The 23,306-nt window shown below is 42.6% G+C and overlaps 1 long non-coding RNA gene across 2 annotated transcripts in view; it reads right to left on the reverse strand.

The window, feature by feature from the left end:
• Positions 1 to 379: 379 nt before the first annotated feature.
• LOC308623972 overlaps positions 380 to 23,306 on the reverse strand; it is a 149,247-nt gene continuing 126,320 nt past the window's right edge. Inside the window, exons 4-6 of one of the 2 annotated variants that reach the window (XR_014016905.1) lie at positions 2,052 to 2,291; positions 964 to 1,809; positions 380 to 566 (exon numbers count right to left, since the gene is read on the reverse strand). This is a non-coding gene — a long non-coding RNA (uncharacterized lncRNA). Of the gene's footprint in view, positions 567 to 963; positions 2,292 to 23,306 lie in introns of both variants that reach the window. The other variant, XR_014016906.1, reaches the window with a different exon arrangement.

Genomic DNA, 23,306 nt, shown 5'->3' on the forward strand with positions numbered 1-23,306 from the left:
AGATGCCAATTCAAGGTCAGCAACTTTTCAATATGGGCTCAGACCACAGTTATTTAACTGTAAAGCTTTTTTTCCTCCATTTTATTTTGTTTTCTATCTTATTGGATAATCCTTGGCGGTTGCTCCTGGCAAGTTGGGAGTAGGAAGTTGCACCTCTGGTCTATTTATTGCCTGATGTCTTCATAGAAGAGACCATTCAGGGACTTAGACCAGAGTCTAGAAATAGCCTCTGAACATTTGATTAGATTACATACTATATGAAATATAGTATGTATTGTATATAGCACCATCGACTGTGTGATGCACCCAAGATGTCATCGTATAGTATATACAGCTTTATAATATGACATAGTTTATTGCAGCTACAATTTATTGAATATTAACTATGTGCCAGACATGCTATTAAGCCTTTTTCTTATGTTTTCTCATTTACTTTAGATGATGTCGTTTATATAAACGGTAATTCCAGATAACATTTGGTGTTGGTAATATCTTCCAAGCATTTCTCCTGTCTTCAAGATAAAGAAGTTAAGACACCCGGAAAAGGATCCAACAGTAAGGATGTCCTTGCAAATAGATGAGCATAATAAAATAGGACTTATTAGAGGAATTATTAACCCTTCCTCCTCCCCACCACCAGCCCCCATCCACTCTAACCACACACACACACATCCACACATCCTTAAAGGTCTAGTACAGAATAATTCAAGGGTCCCACTGTATTCTACAATCTTCCCAGCTCGGGTAATTGGCTTTGGAACCTCCCTCTCCATGACTCTCTCTCATACGCCAACATCTCTAACACATAGATAATTTATGAAAACAGAGTAGACACTTTTTAATAATTAAGTGATAGATAATAGGAGCTTTTAAAGTAAGCTGTAAGAGCTTGGAAAAGGAGGGCAGACTAAGATGGTTCGCCATCCACGTATTTATCTGGAATGACTCAAAGAGGTTCTTTACCTTGTACACCATTGTCCGCGCCTGGAGGCCCCCCAGGTTTGCTCTGTTTGTTAGCCGAGGTCTTTTCCAGCAGGCGTTTGAAGCTGCAGCCATTCCAAGGGAGAACCAGACACCTGCCCCAATTTCCATCACCCGGCATCACCCACTCTATTCTCTCCAACTTACAGTGCAAACAATAACACAGGTCAAATTAGCCACGACACTAATTATATAGTGCAAATGTGTAAAGGATATAGAATGATAAATGGCAAATGCAGAACTTGTTGTGTCATATCATGTAATCTCTCTGGCTGCCGAGCCCAGGAACAAAAAGAGAATTGTGCCCTGTTTGTTTAACATGCTCCATATCACAAATTGGAAATCCTTCCTAATTAAGATATTGTTAAATGTCCTTTGTTAGCAGATTTTAACAATGCTAATTAGGAGGTTAGGCTGATCATTGTTCATCTAGCAAACGATTAGGGTGATTTGCATTGTAGCTTTTGAGAAACTTCTGAGCAAAACAGAGGAGTTTCCTTTCTGCAGGGAGGGGAACTGTGGAGAGAGAGAAGGAGGGGACGGGATGGGGAGAAAGGGCAATGCTACTCCTAACATTTTTAGGCTACGGGCCAAGGTGAAGCGTGAGGAAATGTAGCTGTGGGCCTAACAGCTGTTAGAAAGCGGTGTTGGCCTTGACCTTGTGGAATAACAGTATTTGCAGATGTAAAGTCGATCCCCCCGAGATGGTTCTCGCCTTGATAATTCAGGAGACTGTGGTCAGAGAAAGCAGAGTCTTGAGGTCTCTTAATCGTCGGTTGAGTAAGGGTGTGGATGGAGTTCAGGACACGCTGTCTCAAAATACAACACCTGGCATGTTAAATATTTTAAGCTAAAGGAGTTTGAGAAAACGGCAGTTGCAGGAAGGTCACACTGACCTTTCCTGTGATTTTCTTTCCTGAAACAGGTCATAAAGCCCTCCTGTGAGAGGTGCCCTCCCTAGACCAGGAGGAGATGAACATCCTTATCTCCAAAGAAAAAGGGACGCCCAGAAGAATCGGGGTGCACAGGCCTGGCTAAGCGTCCCCCAGTTTCCTACTCTGACCTCATACCTGTTGTCCTAGGTATTCTTCCACGTCTGTGCTCTTCATCCAACCTGGCATCGAAACACCCAGATCGCACTTTCTTCAGGTCTTCATTTCCTTATGAAGCTCCTGTGTCGTATAAACCTTATACTCAATAGGTGTGTATACATATCTCCGGTTCATCTGTCTTTGTTGATTGAAGGTTCACACCCAATCAGGCACCCTAAGAGGCTCCAGAAAAACTTTTTCCGCCTCTTCGGTGTCTTCCTAAGGAAACAAAAACAATGCTGTGCCAGCCGTATTTCAGACTTTTCTCAAATTACAATTGATTATTTTAGCACCAGATGAGTCTGTGCTCCTTCTTCTATACCCCCACCTCCTGCCACGTTTGTGCCCCCAAGATACACCCATGAGATAAAGAAGTCAGCACATTTTTTTTCTTTTCTTTGGAAGGGTAGCAGAATATGCCACCCCAAAATATGACTGCGGGAGTTCAGGACACGCCACCCCTAAATATGTCACTTTGGCACATTGACTATTTCGAGCTGTCGGCACTTGAAAAACAGCAAATTCTGGGAGAGGCTTTCTCTGAACTCCCCTTATTTGCCTAAAGACAGACCCTCCAAAAGGAACTCCATCACTTAAGTCCCCTCCTCTCCCTTCCCTGGGAGTTTGATCAGCCAGGAAAAATTGACTCTTATCCCAGGAGGGAAGAGTAGAAGTTGACACCACACCCAGACAAACTTGGTCACAAATGGTCATTCCTCCCACTTACTCTTCTAAGAGCCCATTCATCTCTCCTAAACACCATTTACTCTCCCCTAGGAGCCCTGCCTCTGCCCTCCCCTTTCCCTATTAAGATGATATTTAAGCCTGAATTCTAAGCCACCCCTTTGAGTTACTCATTTTCCCCTGGTAGCTCCCATGTATATATGAGGTACCCAAGTTAATAAACTTCTGTTTGTTTTTCTCTTGTTAATCTGTCTTTTATTACAGAGGCCCCAGCTAAGAGCTCAGAAGGGCGGAGGGAAAATTATTTTTTCTTTCCTTCCCCCCTTGCCCAATCCCCAGCCTGATACTGGAGGTGACTGGATTAAAAAGAAAAAAGGAAGGAAGGAAGGAGGGAAGGGAGGAAGGAAGGAAGGAAAAAAGGGAGGGAGGGAGGGAAGAAGGAAAGAAGGGAGGGAGGCCTCTGTGTTTAGCTACTTTGAAATTGCAAGTATGAGAGCAAAGTATATTTGGAGAGGAAGCAAGAACTGGCTGTTTAAAAACTACCAGAGCACTTGGGTTTCTCTGAGAATCTTGTTCTCTCTTGGCAAAGGTGCTTGCGGAGGGCTGGCATCCCAGCAAGAGGAAGTATTGACTAGAAATTGAACACAGATTCTGAGTTCTGTTTTTGGCTTCATCAACGATTTCTCCGTACAAACTCAGGGTGAGTCACTGAACTAAAAGTCACACCTCCTTGGAGATGGTACCAGGTATCTCAGTGTAGTGATCTTCTAACCACGCACACCCAACCCTAGGGAAAAAACGTCTCACAGATATCCAGCAGCTACTCAGTGCCAGGCACTGTGCTAGGTACTTTACATAAATTTAATCACAGCTAGCACTTAGCTTCAATCACAAACAGCCCTGAGGCCCATTTAAGTCGCTCTCGAGCCTCTTTCATCCTTGGGGGACCCCATCTGCTGGGGGGATAAAAAGCCCTTTTATGTTCTACAGCCTCACAGACCACCCACCCCAGCAGTTTGTGCTTTGTCACAAAAACCCTCCATCTAATTAGCAGCGCACAATTTTGATGAAATACTGGTGAAATAAATTATTCATACATGTCAGAATCAAGTATAGATCGGATCATCTTGTAAACTGTTCCGATGTCTGTAATTTGCCATGAAGTGCTTTAGCATAGATAATGGGATATCATGTATGTGTAAGCTTAATTCACAACCTAAGTGTAGGAGGTGCTCTAACAGAAATTTACTTATTAGGGGTGAGCAGTCAGAGTTCTCACTGGGAAGTCCAGCTACTACAAATGCACTTCTGTTATCTTATCTTGATCAATATTGGACAGTTTTTGAAAGAGCGTGGCCAAGGTCAGAAATGGGTCTCCACTGGTGAATTTGTGGCTTGCTAATTAGCATACAGGCTGTTATAAATGGGCTCTCACTGGTGAAGTTGGATCTCAGAGTCACATAACAGTGACATGTAGAGATGAACTCAGTTGTTTCTTTGCGCTGTGTGCAGGCATAAATACGAATTCATGTGTGCCTTTGTTCTTCTGGCTTGCCACGTCTGTCCCCCCCCCCCCCAGCACATCTATGCCAGAGCAGGCACTCAACACACTCAGGGACTCAACACACATCCCCTGAATGATGAAAATTGCTGTCACGATTGGGGAAAATTCATCTAGGGTGGAAGATCCATCCACCTTTTTCAAGACCCAACGGAAAAACTTGGCAGGTGCGTATTTTACCCTTCAGATTTCCAGATAAGGCTTCCATGAGTTGATACAGGTCGTGATGTGAACCCTTCAAAAACGTCAGTGAACTGTTACCTTCCACTTAGAACCCTGGGTTATCTTAAAGCCGGTCAACTTTTCCAGCCATCTTTATCCAGGGGCAGCAAGCAAGGAGACCATAAACTCATCCAAATTTAGGCCCTCAATGCACAGGAGGAGTGGAGAGAATATTCAGGCTATGAAATTCTGATGGCTCATTATCATGACAAAGGTGGTAACAACTTGGACAGGAAGCTGAACAAAAAGCATCCACTGTTCTATTTGCAATTCTAGGATTGTATTTGTAATCTCTCTTTGCAGGAGAAAGAGACTGCCAGTAAAAGGCTGAAACACAATAGGAAGAGAGGCCGCACAATGCAGAGAGAGACCAAAGGGCTCTGTGCCTATGCTCCCACGCACGCTCTGTGTGTGCACCTTCCCTATGTCTGTACACACTGGACAAGAGGAAATTATTGTCATGGGTAAGAGTTTAACATTATTGACCTGTAAGATGGCTTTTAAAAAATATATGCAACATGGCTGGAATGCCAATTGGAAGTGGAGAAGCATTTAGGGAAGATGAATAGGCTGGATGAATAGACATGGAGCAGAGAGAGCCTCTTTAATTTGTTCGCTTCGGAGTGTCTGGGAGTCAGCTAATGCTGTAACCTGCTAAGGAAGTCACTGTGAACGTGATTAATGACGTGGTGGGGGGAGGCTCAAGAGTTATTGTGCTGTGTAGGGTTTTGGTGTCAGGGAGGAGGTAACTGTTCCAAGAGTCACTGACAATTTTGGTTGACAAGTGATACAGATGGAACAGGTCACTGCTGTTCTTTGGAGCCCTCCCTCGCCCCGTAGCCGCTCAACTCTGCAAATTCTGATTCATTACCATTTGCTCCCCTTTTGTTACCTACCTAGCCAGTGACTGTAGCTGGGAAGTGTGTGGTGGCCGGGACCATTCAAAAAAGGCTCATTGTCCCTGGAGCTCAAGGAGCAAAGCCATTGCTTTTGTTCAGCTGGAAAAGAGTGAAACCCACATTGCCTTCTATCGTCCCACTGCAAACTAGGCTTTTAATTGGCACGTTGGCGTTAGGATTTTAAAAGGTGTGCGATGACAGCTTAGAAGTGAGGCATCACGGGGGCAGGAGTGACTTCACCTCCAGGTTAATCCTGCCTTGAAATTTGTGTGTGTGTGTGTGTGCGCCGTGACTGTTCTCGACTCCCAGGAAATGCGTGTGGTTGCTATCAGTGGAAGGCAGACGGGGCTGCTCTTAGATCTCAGGACCGCCGTTCAGAGGCTACACTAACCTTATGCTAAGATGCATCGATCTCTTTTATTCCCTCCACCCCTCTGACCTCCTGATAGACATTAACAAAGTTGGCACCTAACCACACTTCTCATTCTGCTCCCTTTGGTTTCCATCTTGTTAGGGACCCGTGAATAAAAATGTCAGTCTGTCAATCCCATTTATGCTTACAAAGTGAACACCTAAGTATGAGACAATTAACACTGAGCAATTCAGTGCAACAAACATGTATCGAGCCTTTAAACTATAATTGATCAAAAGTGCTGAATCATTAACAAAATCACTTTTGTGGCTTTCGAGACAAAGTCAAGGTGATTCTTGCAGTTAGCCACGTGGGTGTGTGTTTGGTGTGTGTTTACAGCAGCCAGAGGAGGCTGGGAAGTTTGGTGTTGACAACGTCTAGCTGTGAGAACTGCATGTCAACTCAGGTGAGTGCTAACCTGCTGTCCTGGACTTGCTTTAAGTCTGGCTGTAGAGTTTCTACAATCTGAATTGACGCAGTGCTGTAATACTGATGACTGTGGAGAATCTCTCTCTACTAAAAAAGTATTGCATGTGTGGAGTCCAGAACTGGGGTGTCTGGTTATTCTATCTCTGTACTTTACTTCACTCAGCCTTCCAGTCCTCAAACATTAAGCAACATCATCAACTCTGTTCATGTACATGTAAGGGAGGAAAAAAGTCTTTTTCTCCTTCCGTCCTAGATTCTCCAGCTGGGGATTTGTAAATTAGACTACCAAAGAAGGATTAGTAAGAGAAAAACATACAGGTGTACTCCATATAAGTTTTAGATGACACAGGAGCCTTCAGAAAGAGATGAAGACCTGAAAAAAATGATTAAACCAGAGGGTTTTATACCAGGTTTGATGAAGAGTGGATAGTTGTGGGAAAACATAATAGGAGAAAAGAGTATGAGATACACGTAATAAACTGGGGAAAACTTAGAAGGGCCTTTTCATTTGGATTCCCCTGGGGGTCCCTCCATCTTTGGAGATAGGGATGCTCTTTTCCTCCAGGTATAGACAGGCCACCTGCCATGGGAGGGTCTTATGACCTGCATCAGGGAAGAAGGGGGAGGTCAGAGAATCCTTCCAGCATTTGCCATCTCTATGCCCTTCAGCTTAAAATGCTCAATAGGGCAAGTTGCCATATTCTGGGGTAGTGTGCTCTGAACGCCATCAACATACATATATTCTTTAAGAAATTATCTGCTTCTTAAATCTCTATACACGTAGGTAACGCAGTCTCCATTTTATAGTAGACTGGTGCATCAATGAAAAGAAATATACTTAATTTTTTTTTAGAAGTCCATAAAGAGAATCTTCTTCAAAGCCAAAGCAGTAGGATTAAGCTGGTTTTTTTAGATTATTCTTATTATCCCAGGATTAAAAACATTTTTCTTCCAAATTTAATTTTGGAAATAGAGGATTCAGAGGTATTCAGTAACATATGGAACCAATATAAGCTGATAAACATATGCTATTAAAATAATAGCCCTTGTATTAATTGGTGTATTTTCCTGAAAAGCAGTTTATCAATAGGCACCAAAGGCCTTTTAAACAGTGCACACCTATTGACCTAGTAATTCCCTTCCTAGGAATTTATCAGAGGGAAATGTTTGGACAAATGGACAAAGATGTATGACTGAAAACAATCAGTGTATACTTGTTTTTAAATAGGGGCACATTAGGAAACTCTTTTAATGTCCATCAGTAGAGGACTGGTTGGATAAACAATGGTATATTCATGCAATACAATATGTTATAATAATTAAGAACGCTGTTATAGAGAAATATATACATATTATCTTGGAATAATTCACACAGTATGTGATCAAGTGCAAATATCAAGTTAACAAAATACTATCTACACTATGGCTCTATTGTTGTAGGAAAACATTGGAAATTTGCACATAAAAGGTTAGCAGCAATACTCCTGAACAACCAGTGAGTCAAAGAAGAAATCTTTAAAATCTTGAAACAAATAAAAGTGAAAACATAACATGCCAAAATGTATGGAATACAGCAAAAGCAGTTCTAAGAAGGAAGTTTATAGTGATTAACACTTACATTAAGAAAAAAGAGAGATCTCAAACAAACAACCTAACTTCAGACCTCAAGAAACTAGAAAAAGAAGAACAAACTAAGCCCAAACTTATCAGAAGGAAGGGCATAATAAAGATCAGAGAAGAAATAAATGAAATAAGGAATAGAAAACAATAGAAAAGATCAAGAAATCTAAGAGTTTATTTTTTGAAAAGATAAAATTGACAAATCTTTAGCTAGACTTAAGAAAAAAAGTGAGGACTCAAGTAAATAAAATTATAAATCGAAGAGGAAACATTACAGCTGACACCACAGAAATAGAAAGAATTATAAGAAACTACTAAGAACAGTTTTGTGCCAACAAATTGGACAATCTTAAGGAAACAGATAAATTCCTAGAAACATACACCCTACCAAGATTGAATCATGAAGAAACAGAAAATCTACTGATTCAATCTTCTATTGAAGAATCAAAAAAATTTCCAGTAAAGAAAAGAAAAGCCCAGGACCAGATACCTTCACCAGTGAATTCTACCAAATATTTAAAGAACAATTAATACCAATACTTTTCACTCTTCCAAAAAATTAGAGAGAAAGGGACACTCCCAAACTCATTTACAAGGTCAGCATTACTCTGATACCAAAGCCAGATAAGAATACTACAAAAAAAGAAAATTACAGGTCAATATCTCTGATGAATATACATGCAAAAATTCTCAACAAAATACTAGCAAACCAACTTCAACAGCATATTAAAAGGGTCATACACTATGAGCAAATGGAATTTATCCCTGGGATGCAAGGATGATTCAACATATACAAATCAATATATGTGACTCACCACATTAATAGAATGAAAGATAAAACTCATATGATCATCTCAATAGATGCAGAAAAAGAATTTGACAAAATTCAACATATTTTCATGATAAAAGCTCTCCATAAATTGAGGATTGAAGGAACATACCTCAACATAATAAAGGCCATATATGACAGGCCCCAGCTAACATCATACTCAATGGTCAAATGTTGAAAGCTTTCCTAAGGTCGGAGACAAGAAGAAGGTACCCACTCTCACCACTACTATTCAACATGGCACTGCAAGTCCAAGCCAAGCAATGAGGCAAGAAAAGAAATAAAAGATATTCAGGTCAGGGCTTCCCTGGTGGCACAGTGGTTGAGAGTCCACCTGCTGATGCAAGGGACGCAGGTTCGTGCCCCGGTCCGGGAGGATCCCACATGCCGTGGAGCGGCTGGGCCCGTGAGCCATGGCTGCTGAGTCTGCGCGTCCGGAGCCTGTGCTCCGCAATGGGAGAGGCCACAACAGTGAGAGGCCCACGTACCAAAAAAAAAAAAAAAAAAAGATATTCAGGTCAGAAAGGAAGAAGTACAGTTATCTCTGTTTGCAGATGACATAATCTTATACATAGAAACTTCTAAAGACTCCACCAAAAAAACCTGTTAGGACTAATATTTTCCTTCAGTAAAGTTGCCAGATACAAAATCAGCATACAAAATCAGTTGCTTTTTATATACTAACAATAAACGATTTGAAAAAGAAATAAAACAATCTCATTTACAATAGCATTGAAAACAATAAAATACTTAGGAATAAATTTAACCAAGGAAGTAAAAGACCTATACACTGAAAACTAAGACATTGACAGAAGAAATTGAAAAAGACACAAATAGATGGAAAGATATCTCATGTTCATAGATCAGAAGAGTTAATATTGTTAAAGAGTCCATACTTCCCAAAGCCATTTATAGATTCAGTGCAATCCCTGTCAAAATTCCAATGGTACTTTTCACAAAAATAGAACAAACAATCCTAAAATTCATATGGAACCACAAAAGACCCTGAATAGCCAAAGCAATCTTGAGAAAGAACAAAGCTGGTGGCATCACCCTTCCTGATTTCAAACTATATTACAAAGCTATAGAAATCAAACAGTGTAGTAGGGCTTCCCTGGTGGCACAGTGGTTGAGAGTCCGCCTGCCGATGCAGGGGACGTGGGTTTGTGCCCCGGTCCGGGAGGGTCCCACATGCCATGGAGTGGCTGGGCCCATGAGCCATGGCCGCTGAGCCTGCGTGTCCGGAGGCTGTGCTCCGCAACGGGAGAGGCCACAACAGTGAGAGGCCTGCGTACCGCAAAAAACCAAAACAAAACAAAACAAAAAACAGTGTAGCACAGGCATAAAAACAGGTATGTAGACCAATGCAACAGAATCGAGAGTGCACATATGGCCAAGTAATATTTGACAAGGGAGCCAAGAATACTAAGGGGAAAGAATAGTCTCTTCAATAAATGGTGCTGGGAAAACTGAATAGTCACAAAAAGAATGAATTTGAATCCCTAAATTACACCATTCACAAAATTAACTCAAAATGGATTAAGGACTTACATGTAAGACCTGAAACCATAAAAGTCCTAGAAGAAAACATAAAGAGAGAGCTCCTTGATATTGGTCTTGGTAATGATTCTTTGGATATGACACCAAATGCACAAGCAACAAAAGCAAAAATCAACAAGTGGGACTTCATCAAATTAAAAAGCAAAAGAAACAATCAACAAAATAAAAACGGAAACCTACCCCCACTCTATCCAAGAAGGGGGCTGGTACATATTACAATTGGAGTTCACTGGAGTGATGGCTAATTTTATGTGTCAACATGGCTAGACCGTGGAGCCCAGTTGTTTGGTGAAATGCCAGTCTATGTGCAGCTGTAAAGGTGTTTTAAAGATATGATTAACATTTAAATCAGTAGACTTTGAATAAAGCAAAGTATCCTTTTCCTAAATGGGACTCATCCAATCAGTTGAAAGCCTCAAGAGAAAAAACTCAGGTCCCCCGAAAAGGACAGGCTTCTGCCTCCAGACCGCCTTGGGGATCAAGACTGCACCTTCTACTCTTGCCGAAATGTCCAGTCTGCCAGCCTCTGCCCTATAGATTTTGCACTTGCCAGCCTCACACCCTACTGGTTCTGTTTCTCTAATATACCAGGGCAATGCAAAGGTCATTTGCATAAGAAATTCGGATGCCCACGGGACAGCATCTTGGTGACTGAGATCTGGCAGGAGTTGCATTGGCTGGTAGAAGAGCAGTACACCCTGCTCCACCCACACGTGCTCCATCCATTTGAGGAGAGACCAGCGGCTAATGGCAACTGGCTTTCAACAAAAAAGACGGTGGTGCCAGTAAGGCCTGTGGTTTCTTCCCTGAGCACGTGGACCAAGGGACATCCTCAATATGCCTTCTCTGCATGGGTGCCACACCACAACTCTTGGGGGAAGGACACGGAAGGTTTTAACGTTGGCTTTAGCGACACCCTTGTGAAAGAAGCAACCCAGAAACACAGTCGGCCTCGTAAGCATTCACCAACCAATAGAACCAGAAGCCTTGTGAGCAGGAAATGATGCTGCTTTTCTTCCCCAGCATCCAGCACCATGCCCAGCACCTGCTGGGCCCTGAGTTAACTACTGTCAAATAAATGGATGAAAGAATGAATGAATGGGAGCTCTTCAGATTTAAGGGAAGTCAGCACAAGTTCAGAAATGAAAATCCAGCTTCAGAGGCTGTCAGGTAATGCTGTGCCAGGATACAGGTCCAGCGGCTTTAATTAGCACTTGCCGTTTTCTTCCCAGCCATGTACAGCGGACTGCTCCGGTCATATTGTCTTCACCTCATCACTGTATCACAGATGGCCCCTGGAATCAACCCATCCAGGTTACTCTCTGTATAAACCACAAGTAAAGCAACTAAGGGAAAAAAGGATCTGTGGAATAGCAGACAGTTCTACGATTCAGTCTCATTTGTTAAGAAGCCACGCAGAGGAATCCATAAAAGTTGAGGAGAAAATTGAAGCAGATGCGATGAATACTGTTTTTGTGTGTGTTCTTAAGTAAGGGAATTTAAGAGATGGCAATTGGCAAAGGGGAAATACACATTTTCAATGGATTCTCCAATAAGCAAAAGCAAACGAGACAAACACCAGTGTGTGTTTGTTCCTCTCCTTTCCTGCCTGGTGTCTTCCCAGTCCACTGTTTGCAAAAAGCCCCTGGGCTTTAAACACAACATCCAAATCTGACCTTGCCACATTTTTTTGGGAAAAGGCAATTTCCTTTATGCATCTCTTAGCTGCGACCCCATGTTTCTCTTAGCCTTTGACCTTCCTTTCATTTCTTTTTTTACACACTATTTCTTCTATTTCTTTTCCTCCCACTCAAGTGTTATAAGATCCTGTGGCTAATTATGCCCAGATTTTCTAAAATAAAAATGAGAACATAGTCTGGAGAGTCCAGACTGCATTTGGCTTCTTCAGCATTTGGCTTCTTCGGCAAGTAGAGGGCCCGATGGAGTTAGAGTGCAAGAGATTTATTGGGGTAACAACATGGAAGGTAAAGTGGGGGGGCAGGAGCAAGTAGGGAGAGCCTTCAGACTACAGGTCTGATGCTTGTAAAAGAAGAGAGTCAGGGTTCTCCAGAGAAACAGAATAGGAGAGCTATATATATATATCTCCTTTATATATATATATATATATATATATATATTATATATATATACGTATATATATATTATATATATACGTATATATATATATGTATATATATATATATATATATAAAGAGATTTATTTTTAAGGCATTGATTCATGTGATTTGGGGGGTTGACAAGTCTGAAATCTGTAGGACAGGCCGGCAAGCTGGAAACTCTAGGAGGAGTTGATGCTGCAGCCTTGAGGCAGAATTCCTTCTTTTCCAGGAAACCTCCGTTTTTTCTCTGAAGGCACTCAACTGATTGGATGAGACCCAAACCACGTTGTGGAAGTTCATCTCCTTTACTTAAAATCATCTCATTAGAGATCGTTAGCCACAGGTACCAAGCACCTTCACATGACCACCCAGATTCGTGTAATATATAACTGGGGACTATTTATATGTCATCCGGCCAGGTTGACCTATAAAACAAACCACCATCGGGGAGAAGGAAGGGAGATTGGGTAGGAAGAGTCTCCACGTAAAGGCAGCTCTGAGGAAGCCTCAGCTAGCCCGGCGGGGAGCTCTGGGGCAGGGTTCACATTAGGCAAAAGCCCTAGACCCTCACCCCTGGCTGGAAGGTGCCCAGGAAGAGGCTCAGCGCTGACACGGGCAGGTGCAAAGTTTCTGCAGCTGGAGGTGTCACCTGACTGCATCCTTGACCAGGGAAGAGAAGGATCTGGACCATAGCATCCTCGTACATCCCCATCTTCCCTCCTCTTCTCAGACCTTATTCTGACACCTGATTTCTCCCTTTCTCGTTGTCCGTGAAACAGCATTGACCATCACGGTCTTGTCTCCTGCCCCGCCCTTAATTCTATTCCCCTGTTTCTTCTAGTTCTTCCCTCCTTTTCCACACTCTTCATTTTTCACCAATTCTCCCCCAGGCTTCCCTTTGTCATTTATAAAGTCTGCTGTGCCACCTCCCTTTCCTGACCTTTCAAGAGTAGCGGGTTTGTGGGAGTCCCGAGCCCAGTGGTGTGTGATGGGGGAAGCTTCTCAGCACCCCTCCCTCGCCGTGGGGAAGAGGGGCAGGCTGGCACCAACCCAAATGCATGCTTAAATAATGGGCACACCAGTGCCAGGAAATTAAAACCCAGCATGGAATTGCTGAATTCGCAATTTTATTGTCACTGATTGCCTGGTGGCTCTGCATATTGAGAAGATCTTCACAGCTTCTTCCATTTTCCATGCCTTGGTTAATGTGCAGATAATTCTAGTGGTAAACTTTGTATTCTCCTTTCAACGTATTTGTCCTTTCCTCCCCACCGAACCAGGCAAAACAGAGAAAAATGAGTACACAGTTGTCATGAATGTGCTCTGTATTTCATCTCATCTCATCGTTCATCTTTAATAGAATAATGATATTTCATAACTGAAAGGTCAAACAAATCATCTGCCCATTTTGCAGATGAGGAAAGTAACTTGTTAGAGGTCACCCAGGGACGTTGTGGGAAAGGCAGAGCCAAAGAGAGTCCCTGGCCTCAGCTCAGTGTGTGTTCACAACTCCCTCTGAGTTAAACGGAGAGGTAGGCAGGAGAGATGCCATTCTTCCCCATTCACAGATAAGGAAACTGAGTCTCAGCCCTTCCCAGGGAGGAAAGGGCATAACTAGGTCTCCGGACCCATTTATTTCTATTTTTGACACACGATGCTGGCTTCTACTAAGTAGCAGGGTAATTTGTTTCCCTTGTTAGAATTAGAGGTGGAGCCTGACAATGCACAGGCGGAAATACAGTACCTGTGGAATCTTTCTATGATGGAATAATGATAGATACGGAACAACATCTATTGTGTGTCCAGTGCTTCACTGATTTCAGAATCACCTCTTATTTGTTTTTCCAGTGAGTCAACACAATCGCTCCAGGAAGTAGTGAGGCCATGTTTCAATAGCCCGATTTTTATGGTTGGGGAAACAAAGGCTGAGAAAGTAAATGATTTGCCCAAATCACATATTAAGTGAGGAAACCAGGACTTGACACCCGGATCTTCTGACATCCTGTGCTCTTTATACCCCTCACCTGTCAGCTCGCTTGTGGGTGCTGAGGTTTCTGATGGAACAGTCCACACGTGCAAGCCTGAAGTGACATTAGAGCCAGCTTCATACTTAGCCACTTCCTTGCATCCTCAATGTCATTGTCATTCCTACTTCAATCAGCACGACAGCTCCCTGACTAGTCTCCTTGCCTCCACCCTTGCTGCCCTCCAACCCACGTTCCACACTGTCATCTGCTGCCGCAGGGGAGACCTTTCTAAAGCAATTGTCCCTGCATCCTCAAATGTGCATATATTTATAAATGACAGGCACGTACTATTGCTACCATATTAAGCGCATGTGTAAACAGCATACAGAACGAGAAAAATTTAAAGGGCGCAATTTTAAACAATGTGATTAACGGATCTAATATTTTCTTCTTATTATTCTGCTTTGGAGAAATTACTCAAAAGTGCAAGTCTGATCCTTCCCTTGCTAAAAATGGACATGGACCCAAGATGAAAATCCCAGCTGAGTGTGGTTTATGAGGCTCTTCCTGATGTGATGCTGCTTGTCTCGCAGTCCTCATTTCTTGCTATTCCTCACCTTGAATTCCACACTCCAAGCAAATAAACAACTCCCGGTTTTCTTGCCCCTGCTCATCTACCTGTGAGCTTCACCCTCTGCTGTTGTTTCTGCCCAGAACGCGATTATCCTCCCTGTACCTTCTTGCTTTTCTTCTTCTTTGTTGCCAGTTAATACCTACAGGTACCTCGAGTCTCAAATTCAGCTTAACTTCCAGTGGAAGGCTGTTTGTCATCCTCCGAGAGAGGTCAGGTGCTTCTGGGTACCCTGTAGCAGCACTTAGCACACGGAAAAGTCATCTTCATTTTCAATTGTCCTCATTCCCCAGTAGATCATCAGCTCCTTGAGGGTAAAGAGTAGGGTTTGTCGATCTTTACTCTCCGGTGCTATCCAAGGGCCGTGTGCCAACAACTACTTGTTAAAGGATTCCATGAATATCTGCTCTCAGCCCAAGGGTTTCTGTTTAGTGGAAACAGAGCACGCAACCACTTTACCAATCACCCGGTTCTCCAGGGGTGTAATATTTTTGACACCTTTATTCTTTTAAACCACCCAGCAGGGAAACTTTGCCTTGCCTGGGAATAAAAGTGAGGACACTCCACGCCCCATGGCTTTTCTGTTTACTCTCAGGCAATGGAAAAAAATCACGCGTTCCTTTGAAATCTCAGCCAGGTCTCCGTTAATTTAGTAACAAATGGTGTGCAGCCCAGTACACCGAGCAACTTCAGTGTTCACGGTAAGATTGCAGGAGAGGAGAAGATTGCAGGGTCCTCTTAGCGTCCCTGAGTCTGAACATGAAACTGACAGGTTAACAGCAGAAATGCGAGCAAATTTATTTACTATACGTTTTACATGACACAGAGCCTTCAGGAGGAAATGAAGCCCTGAAGAAACAGCCCTGAGTATTGTTCTAGTTTTGATGAAGAGTAGACAGTCGTGGAGGAGTAAGATAGGTTAAAGAGTATGAGGTAAGGGTAGTGAACTGGGGGAGACTTGGCCAGGCCTGGGTGTTCGGACTTTTCTCGGAGTCCCTTTGTCTTCAGAGATAAGGATGCTCCTCTCCGCCAGGTACGGCAGGGCTCCCTCACCTGAGAGCTTTATGACCTGTTTCGTGGGAGAAGGGTGGGGAAAGGTCAGAGTGACCTTCCCACTACTGCTGGTTTCTCACACTGCTTCAGCTGGAAATATTCACTATGCCAAGGTGCCATATTTGGGGTTAGTGCATCCTGAACCCCATTGAGATACTACACCTCCTTCTCCAGCAACTGTACTGCCTTTCTTTGGGGAGAGGGTATGGCTCTCACCTTTTCTGGTCAACCTTCCCACCATCCACTGGCTACAGTTTCTACCCTTTGGGGTAGAAAGGAAAGGAAACAGAGATAGTAAAGTTCTTAATTGAATGACACTGTCGTACGATGGCATTGTGATTTCTGGACCGTACAGACGTTTCAAGTTGACTTTTTCTTGTGGGCACTCTTATGTGATCTCTCTTCTCAACTCTTAAATGCTTGCAGGATGCCGTCTACAACAGCCCCAGACCAACAGTACCAAACTGGGCTGCATCTCGGGCCCATAGGATTCAGGGAGCTTTGCCTGCCGTTGCGGGGAGTGCCATGACTCAGCCCTCCTTCTGGTGACCACAAGTCACTGCAGCTCTTCCCAGGGATGAATCTGGTATAAATCGTCCATGAGTTCCTAGTTGCAGAGGATATGTGTCCAGCTCTCTAGTGGTTTATTGAAGCTCCTCTCTCAAGTATGAAGGAAGAATCAGGTGTCTAGTTAGAAGCTCCAGTTAGAGAGAGGTGGTCCTAAGAGGGAGGCACTAATGTAAGATTGCAGCTTTGACTCTCTAGCTGCTCCATAGATAAGAGATACATTGAGTCCTGGACTTGCCCATGTGCTGGGGACAAAGAGGAGAAACCCAAGAATCGGGGTCCCCAGGGGCTCCCCATACCAGGCTTGGCACAGGTATCTTTAGCACCTCTTCCTACCCTGGGATTGTGTGCAATCCCATGAAAAGGAAAAGATTATAACAGGACAGCCTAAGTCCTAAGTCTGATCGCCCTTTCTTGATTGCTGAAAACATTGGGTTAGAAACTTAAGAAAGGTAAATGGAGGCCTTGTCTACCAGGTCTTCTCTGGAATGGGTCTTTCCAAATTGCAGAGAATTCTTCTAAATTTCCAACTCAAGGACTGACGTGAACAAGCTGTGAGCCTGGGTGATCCACATCCCATTCATCAACGCTACATCTCTTGCTTATTTAAAAGGTGAAATTGTCCATAGTGATCAGATTGACTTTTAAAAATTCAGTTAATGAATTTTCAAAATACACCATCATCTTAAATTGACTGATTTGTCCCTCTAATGCTGGCATTTATTACCCTACTCTTAAGAATGTGTTGCAAGATAGCAATTTTTTGTGGAACCCTTTTAAGGCAATGATAGCAACATGAGACTTCCTGCAGCCTTTTAGAGTAGAGGAAAAATTTTTAGGGGCATTGCTTAATCGGAAGTTTTAAAAAACCCATATGAAGTCATAAAATGCATGCACGTCTCTGAAAATATGTTCATGAGACTATTATTAAAAGACCTGACTAAAAAATACTTACAGTCTAGAAGTGAGAAAATGAAGGCATTTTCTCCTTGAAAGCAGGAGAGGGTTCTTTGTTTCTTAATTTAATGGAATTCTAATATGAAAAACATCCAATGATCCATTTAAATAACAATGCCAGGTCTGACTCAAAAATTCACCATCAGCACTTATAGCTGAAAACTTAGCACAGCTAGGCTGCCTTCAGCCCACACTACTGAGACAACAAGTCACAAAGAGAGAAGGCCCAAGGTACAAGGCACAGCAAAAATGCATCACTGTGCTTTCTAGACACAAGTGTAAAAGTCATGGCTTCGATAGTAATTTGAATTTTTATTCCTTAAGGAAATGTCATGGAGCTCGAAATGCAATTCTTTTGTTTTCTTTAAGGGGAAGAGGTGTGTGGATGTGTGTGTGTGTGTTTAAAACTAAACGGCATTTGAGGGCTTAAGTGTTTGAGTCCACGAAAGTGAACAGACCATATGGTCTATTGTAGAATTAGTAATTACAGACTTATTAAAAATACATGTTAATTTTATTCACTGACACTCCATGATAATGGCTTCCTCAGGATCTAATCCATTCTCCCCATTATACTCAGCTATTTCTTGTGCAGAAACCTCTTGTCCTGAACAAATGGCATAAGTAAGATTCGAGCTGACCCAGTCCCACCCCAAAAGATGAAATCACTACTTTTCAGTGATGTAGACAATTTAACGTTATTTTCTCTGTTGCCCTTTACATTCTCGCTTCAAGCCAGAGGCAGATAAAGCAGAAAAGAGGTTTCTACTTCCCTCAAACTGTCAATCTGAAGGGAAAAAATATGGAAAAATGATAATTTTATAGGAGGTAAGACAGAAATTTCCTTGAGTTACCTCCTTAAAGAGTATAGTACTCACTTAGGTTAGCAACCCCAGAGTAAATCACTGATGCCTGAAAATGGGTTGTAAATTTTATCGCCATCTAGTTTGAGGAAACTAGCCCTGACATTTCTCCCAGCTGTTAATGACTAAGTTACTTATCAGTACTTCTCAAACTTTAATATGCTTATGAATCACCAGGGAATCTTGTAAAATACAGATTCTGATGCAGTAGGTGTGGATGGGGCCTGAGAGTCTGCATTTCTAATAAACTCCCTGGCGATGCTGATGCTACTGTCCTGGGGACCTTTCTTTGAGGAGCAAGCCCTTGGCTGACTGACAAGATGCTCTGGTGCTGGTCCACACATACTCAAGCTTGATAACGGACCAAGTGTCTGTATTAGTAGATTATTCGTTGAATATAGATTATCACCCAGGCCTTAATTCAGAATATTAAAGTTTATTTTCTTAGACTTTCTTTCTTTAACCACTGAAGTTTCTTTAGAGTTGGTCAATCCTACCAGAAGATCCTGATCATCCATGGGGTGCCATTCTAGAATATAATTACAGAATACATTTCTCTCTCTTATAACCTAGGCCTGCTAGTCATTCATTTGAGGTCAGTAAATTACCAAAGCTTCGTTGCTTATGCGTCTATATAATTCAAATCAAAGTCATGTGTTTTTTAATGGAAATCTATTTATTATTTTTGAGGATTACAGATGTTATATGTTCCCTGTAAAAAAAAATCAAACAGGGCTTCCCTGGTGGCGCAGTGGTTGAGAATCTGCCTGCCAATGCAGGGGACACGGGTTCGAGCCCTGGTCTGGGAAGATCCCACATGCCGCGGAGCAACTAAGCCCGTGCACAACAACTACTGAGCCTGCGCGTCTGAAGCCTGTGCTCCGCAACGAGAGGCCGTGACAGTGAGAGGCCCGCGTACCGCAATGAAGAGTGGCCCCCGCTCGCCACAACTGGAGAAAGCCCTCGCACAGAAACGAAGACCCAACACAGCCAAAAATAAATAAATAAATAAATAAATCAAACAATTAAGAAATAATCTAATGTGTATTCCAAAGGCAATTTAAATTGGTATCCCAGCAAAATATAACACACCATGGACATCTGAATAGTTGAAGCATCAAATATGAATTCCTGGAATGCCGAGGGCAGTCATATGCCATTAGGCTAATAATAGCAATAGGCACCAGGTATTGAGTGTCTGCTTTGGTGAACACCCCATTGTGTGCTCTGGCTGTATCACATACTTCACATTTGCAATGGTCAGCGTTCCTAGATTCACACAAAAGATACCAGCTTATTAACTGTGAGAAGAAAAGGAAAGTAAGGAAACAGTGTCAGAAGTTCACGGAATAGAAGGCTAGAGAACTGAGCTCGGAAAACTCTGAGAATGGGCAGAAATCAAGGAAGGCTGAGCAGTGGGGACACAGTGTGGATCTTGCCACAGGATCCCTCTGGCTAGGACCTTGCCGTTGTCAAACTCTGGACCCATGATGCAGCCACCAGGAGTGACTTTGCCACTGTCCCCAGAATACTGAAAGGTTCAGTTGGCCCATGGGGCCAGAATCCTGCCTCCCCATCAGGACTCACACAATGAAGGATTCCCCCAGGGTCGTCACAAAACAAAACAGAGTCCACTGCTTTTCATTATCTTGTTTAATCCTCACAACAAATTGGTGACGGGGTTCAGGACACGCTACCCCCAGATATGGCACCTTGGCATACTGCATACTTGAAGCGGAAGGATTTGGGAAATCAGAGAAGCTGGAGGAGAGAATCAAAGGTACAACAGAACCTGTCCACCATCTCTTCCTTTGCTTCTTCCCCCGACACCTCTTAGCACAATATGGCATTGCTAATTTCATGCTGAGAATTTAGGTAACGGGGCTCTCTCTCTCTCGGACTCATCTCCAGTGGAGATCTTCTTCCTTCCTTCCCCACCTGTGGATGTTCACCATCAGTTTCCCCAATAAAGTATATACTCACAGGCGAAAGTTCTCAAAACCTAAAAACTGTCCCTCTGCCATGCTAGGCTGCAGAATGGTAATGCAAACCTTTGGGCAGGGGCCATGGCTCTAGAGAACGAGGCTTATTGTTCTAATGGAACTTCTGGCCCAGGCTTTACCTGGAGCTAAAGCTTTGTCTTAAGAAGGTCACAAAACCAAGATAGAGGATGCTGGTGATAATCTGAAATCCATGGCTCTGGGCCAGCCAGGGCACTCCATCAAGATGCCTTAGGTTAGAAAAGAGAGAAATACTTAGTGTATTTCCGGAAGTCTGGAAATTAAATCTTCCCCCCTTTTTTTTCAGAGTGGTCTAGATTTCACTTCCTCCCCCAGTCCTAGTCCCATTTTGGTAGGAAAAACAATGCTTAGATCAGCAGAAAAGATGAATACATCAGCAATTCTGTTATTGTATGTATTGAGTCTCAAGGGGCCAGAAGAGAACTCAAAGGTGAGTGTAAGTAGGAAATACACGTAGGCAATATTCCATCAGCTGTATTTATGAGCCGTTTAGAGCACCCCAGGAGGGTTGCCGTTTAAAATCTGTCAAAGCTTTGGGTTTTTCCTGTCCTTCCCAAGGAGATGCCACCAACTGTTCATTCTGCAAGTTTCTCCCAGATCTCAGTGCCTCCCATGAAAGGTACCTAGAAGGACACTAGTGATCGTCCTGCCAACAAACGAGAAATGCTGGGGGCTGAGGGAGAGACAAAGCCGCCTGTGTTTCAGTTTTTCATTTCGCACCCATCATTTGAATGCACAAAATGTGCATGATCTGGCCTGTGCTATAGCCAGTTACCTCTTCTTTTCATATAGTGAGTCTTATCATGATTCATGGGTATGCTACATTTTAAGGACCAAAATATTGAATCCAACTTCTTTGTTCTTTTCCTTTGTTCTCATTTCCTCATTGTTTAGAATAGTCTCTAATCTCAAATATGTCTCAAGAAATAAATTTGCCGCATGGTGCACGAACCAGGTCAGCCTGCTTAAAGATGAACTCAGGCATTCTCGTGGACTCACGGATGTACTCTTCCAAAAGAAACATTCACATAGTGTCCCCTCTGTGCCAGATTCTGTTCCAAGGTCCAGCGCTAGAGACATATCCTCTAAAAAACCTCACAGTCCTGAGGAGATGCCACACAGGTAAACATGATCACAGAACAGTGTGGGAAGTGCTATCATAATAAAAAGAGCTACCATTTTTTGAGTATTTACTATTCTGGTACTACTTACGTTGAAGCATATTATCTTTAATCCTCCCATTACCCTCCAATAAGTTTTATTTTCCCTTTTGCTTAAGGAAATAGCCTGAAAGAGGCTCAGAGACTTGTGTAAGGTTACATTGCTATAAATATTAGCACTGGGATCCAAACTTGGGGTATGAGACTCTAAAACTCCCATTCTTTGCATGTTGCCCCTAAGTGCACTAAGAGAGCAAAGACAACTCACTCACCCAGACCTAGTGAGGGTTCCAGGAAGGCTTCCCAGAAGAGGTGAGCAGGAGGGGAGATTCTCCCTCCCCAGAGGAGGGAGAGGTTTTCCTTTATGACACCTCCTTAGACAAAGCCTCATCAAAATGTGCCCAGACTCCTGAGCTGTGGGGAACGGAAGGTGACAATCCCACATCTTTTTGGTTGCTGTAGGAAAAGTAATAACCAGACCAGGAAGGGAACACAAGCAATAATCAAGGGGCAGCTGTAGTCAGTAGAAAAGGTGAAGTGATTCCTGGCCACAGTAGGTCTGAAAGAAGAATGGCATCTACGAAGCAGCATCTAGAAACACATAACTTCAGCTTTGTTACTTTGAACCACTACGTCTCCTTCCCAAGGCTTCCGCTAACTTATTTCTCCCCTGGATAAAGAAGGCTGCTAAGGAATTGGAGTTAAATAGAGTAAAATCTTATTGTTTTGAGAAATGGGAGATTGTGAGGCTCATTTGAATTAATCTTTAAAAAAAAATTCTTACTCTAGGATTTGTTTAAAGAAATACTGATAATTATGTTACAGTATTTCTTTCTTTTTTTTTTTTTGCTATAACTTCAGAAATGAATGGGGTACTAATAAGGAAAATTAGCTAAATGAATCTAGGATTACATTTATACAAACACTGTTTAATAAGTGTAGATCTCATAAACTTACAGATTTCGAAATTACAACCCTTCATTCAAACTTCTTACCCAATAAGATCGTGTCTTAACTCATATAAATTCCAAAATGCTGGGCCCAATTAAGGAAATTTTACTGTATAGCAAATCATGAGGCGGGTTGTTGTAATTCTGTACTTATATTAAGAAAGAGGTCTGAGTAGTAGTATTAAAAAAATGTTCGAAGCCACTCAAAACAGAGGGAGAGATTTAGCAGGTATATCTTGTATTGTGTCAGAAGCCCTGTAATTGCCCTGCAACTATTTAGCTTTTTATATACTGGTCACTGAGTGCCTACCATGTGACCAGGTCCCCATAAATATGAGCACGACCCAGTCACTAAGGTGCACACGTGCTGGAGGGTATGACATGGCTCTCACACAAATAAATAATGTGTGCGTGTGATAAATCCAACATGCACTCACAATTCCCATCCACCCCTGGAGAGCAAGTTGAGTAGGTGGATAAACTTTCTACTGGAAGAAAGGTAACAGAGTGGCTTAGAAGTGTCACAGCATCTCTCCAGCATCTAATTTAGAGGAGAAACACCAAGGATGGGAAAATCAGGCTTTTGTAACCAGATGACCTTGCCCTTGGTTTGCTGGGTCTGTGGATCCAAAGCCAAGTTTTTGAATTTTCAACTTTGCAAAAATGAAATGTGCCTAATTTAACTGAATTTGCTGGCCAACCTAGTATGCTTGTTTTTTCTAAAGGTGA

This window comes from Mesoplodon bidens (genome assembly GCF_964165515.1).
Source record: "Mesoplodon bidens genome assembly, chromosome: 10".
Lineage (NCBI taxonomy): Eukaryota > Metazoa > Chordata > Mammalia > Artiodactyla > Ziphiidae > Mesoplodon > Mesoplodon bidens.